The sequence below is a fragment of the Chrysochloris asiatica genome, unplaced genomic scaffold (genome assembly GCF_000296735.1).
Source record: "Chrysochloris asiatica unplaced genomic scaffold, ChrAsi1.0 scaffold00564, whole genome shotgun sequence".
NCBI classification, from domain to species: domain Eukaryota; kingdom Metazoa; phylum Chordata; class Mammalia; order Afrosoricida; family Chrysochloridae; genus Chrysochloris; species Chrysochloris asiatica.
Window position 1 is genome coordinate 477,652 of NW_006409082.1, and position 3,841 is coordinate 481,492.

General features: G+C 43.0%; 1 pseudogene; it reads right to left on the reverse strand.

Moving 5' to 3' along the window:
- Nucleotides 1-710: 710 nt before the first annotated feature.
- On the reverse strand, nucleotides 711-3,577 carry LOC102842485 (annotated as a pseudogene).
- Nucleotides 3,578-3,841: the final 264 nt, after the last annotated feature.

Below are 3,841 nucleotides of genomic sequence, written 5' to 3' on the forward strand. Positions count from 1 at the left end.
TTGAGCATTGCCAAACGCCGTGGCCATTCCCTCCTCAGGAGAGAAAGGAAACATGCTGTGCAGTGGGGCCTGCTGTCCTCACTAGACAGGCAGTTGTTGAGTTGAGCATGGCAGAAGCTTCCTTTGGCTTTGTTTCCTACCAACCCCTCACCCTTAATTATTGATCACATTATGCATGCTACCTCCCTTCCCTGAGGATTGGCCTCTTAGAAATGCCTTGTGCCAAATATTTTTCCATTTCAACTAGCAAAACCCTGATCTAAAGATAATCAATAGGGGTCTTTCCAGAAATTTTTGCTGTATTTCTAGTTTGACCATCTACCCTGAGAGCTCATGGAAAGAGAGCTAAGGCAAAGGCCATGAGTATTATACTATAGAAAGGTTGTCTAGGCTTTGGAAATTGGACACCCACCAAAGACTGACCAGCTGCTTGTCTGATAGGCAAAGATAGGGAAGAAAAAGGAAGGTGATAGGAACAAAGCAAAGGGAAGGACAATGGAGCTAGAATAGAAAGAAAATCCAAGAGACAAAATTAAAATATCAGTTTAGCATCATAAGGCAGAGTTATAGGCTTTCAAACTTTTGCATTTTTAAAAGAATACTGTACTGATTGGTTTAATGTCATCATTTTTAGCATCCTGTTAGCATTATTCAGTAGCTAATGAACAGAACATTAAATCTCTGCTCCGTTGGGTTTTGTAAAACAAAACTTAGGAGCCTCTTTTGTAACTTCCATCTTCAGCTCTTTTAATCCTGGCCAGGATGGTAGCCTTGGACACTTTCTTCAGGTCATAAGCCAAAGCAAGAGCAGCCATGCAGTCGATGAAGAAGGTGGTGAAGTTGATGTGCCAATGGTACTCACTGGTGGAGTAATCACAGGGAAAACTATTATGGTAGTTGTGGAATCCTCACCTACACCTCCAGTGACACCAGGATATTCACTAGAGGGAGCATCACTATTTACCAACCAGGTGGCATTGAGCACAATGGCACAACATAGGAAACTGGCAACATACAAGCTATGTCAAGAGGTTCACCCCCGAAATACCATGGCACAAAAGTGGGCAGGATGAAGCACATCAGCAGGACCACAGACTTGTAGTATTTCCTCTGGAACATCACCAACTTCTCAGCTTTTAAGTCAGACAAGTCCAGCAAACTGCCCTGCTCTTTGACAGCAGCCAACACACATGAGAGAAGAAAAAGCCACATTGGGAATTGTGAGGATCAGCATCTGTTTCAGAACATTTGTGATGGACACGGTGGTCTCGGGCCCATTCAAAAACATCACTCTAGAAGGCCATCTTGTTGGTTTGTAAGTTCGGTGACTCCACAGGCAATGAACGCTTGCTGTTATGGCCAAAACACTTATCAAATAGTAGGAAAACCCCAGAGCCAGATGTAGAACTGGCAGGAGGGAACCAGTGTGATCCCATACAGGGTTCCCACATGAAGCAAAAACAGAAGGATGATGTTTATCCAGACATACACAGTCTGGGTTCTCGGGCCCTCCTTATCTTGGTAGCTGGGGTCAAACATATCATCTTTCATTTCAGGGAGGATGTCTTCCTCCAAGTGTAGGAGAGTCTTCTCCAACTTGACTCCTCCATTCTGCAGGATTATATGGAGGGCCCTGTGATGATGGTGGTGGTTGTGTAGGAGCTAGACATCTCCTCTTGAAACTAGTGGGCAAACATTTTGGCTCTCAGATGCTGGAATCACTTTTCCAAAGGCTGAGACTGCGGATCTGAGTTCGGAACAGCCGGAACAGAGAGTGAACTTCGATTCCAGATCCTGCTTTGTGCTGCAGTTTGAGGCTCTGAGCACTTCTCTGAGCCTGTCGTGCTGGATCGGTGTCAGAGCCGGATCCACTGTACCTGGAGCTCCCGAGACTGGGGATTTAAAGGCAACAACTGCCAGAGGGTCAGAGAAAAAGAGGAAGACCCCTAACGAGATGGAATGGCTAGGTGGCATCATTGATGGACTCAAGTGTGGCAGCAGTAGTGAGGTTGGCCCAGGATCAGACACTGTTTCGTTCTGCTGTGCATGGGTTCGCTATGAGTCGGTTCCGACTCGATGGCACCTGACAACAACAACTGCCAGTGCGTGATGGTGTCCCGTGTTTCCTCAGACCCCCTTTATTCATTGCCAACAAGGGGCAAATTGCGCAGGGATGACTGGCCGATGCTGGCCCTCGTGGAGGTACCCGAGAGCTGGAGAGAAGAGAGAGAAAGCCTAGGCGTGCAAGGGGTCCTCCATCTTCTTTTGAATGTTTTCTGCATCATTCAGTATTTTGCCTATTAGATCCATCAATACTTCAAGTCGATGCATGAAGTATTTCTTCACTTCACTCAGATTGAGAATTGCTGAGCATGTTGTTCCTTTTTGGTTTTCTAAATCCAGGTCTTTGTGCAATTCTTTAATTGTTTTATTTTGTCTTAAGATAAATTTTGAATTTTCTATTCAGCTTTTTTTACTTCCTCATTTCTTCCATTTGATTTAGCATCTCAACCCTGGACAGCAAATTTCAGACTCTCTTCTGATATCCATTTTAATCTTTTACCACTTTGTTGTTGTTGTTAGCTGCCATTGCATCGGTAATGACTCACAGCAACACTATGAACAACAGAACAAAACACTGTCGGATCCTGGGCTAACTTCACAATCGTTGTCATGCTTGAGACCATAAATACTACCACTTTGCCAATCCATCTTATTGGGAGACTTCCTATTTTCTCTGACTCTTCACCTTACCAAACATGATATCACTCTCCAGTTACCGGTCTCTCCTGACAATATGTCTGAAGTATGAGAGATGAAGTCTGTCCATCCTAGCCTCCAAGGAGCACTCTGGCTGCATTTCTTCCAACACAGATCTGTTTGTTCTTTCGGCAGCTGATGGCACTTTAAATATTCTCCTCCAATGCCATAACTCAAATGCATCAATTCTTCGATGGTCTTCTTAATCACTGTCCAGTTTTCACATGCATATGAGGTTAGTGAAAACACCATGGCTTGGTTCAGGCACACCTTAGACTTCAGCCTGACATCTTTGCTCTTCAACACTTAAAACAGCTCTTGTACAGCCAATTTGCCTAATACAATACATCATTTGATTCCTTGGCTATTGCTTCCATGAGTGTTGATAGTTGATCCAAAAAGAATGAAGTCCTTGACAACTTCAATCTTTTCTCCGTTGATAAGAATGTTGTTTATTGATCCAGTGGTGAGGATTTCTGTTTTCTTTATATTGAGATGCAATCCATACCAAAGGCAATGGTCTTCTATCTTCATCAGTAAGTATTTTAAGTCCTCTTCACTTTCAGCAAGCAAGATTGTATCATCTGCATATTGCAGGATGTTAATGAGCCTTGCTCCAATCCTGATGCCATATTTTTCTTCATACAACCCAGTTTCTTGGATTATTTGCTCAGCATAGAGATCGAATAAGTATGGTGAAAGAATACATCCCTTTCACACACTATTTTAACCATTCAGTGTTACCATGTTCTGTTTGAACAACTGCCTGTTGGTCAATGCACAGGTTCTTCATGAGCACAATTAAATGTCCTGGCATACCCATACATCGCAATGCTGTCCATAGCTTGTCATGATCCACATAATTGAAGGTCTTTTTGTAGTCAATAATGCACAGGTAAATATTTTTCTAGTATTAGCTGCTTTCAATCTGATGTCAGCAATGATATCCCTCATTCCATGTTCCCCTCTGAATCCAGCTTCAATCCATGGAAATTTTCTGTTAATGTATGCTTATAACCGTTTCTATAATACCTTTAGTAAAACTACTTGCACGGGATACCAAGGATATTGTCCAATGATT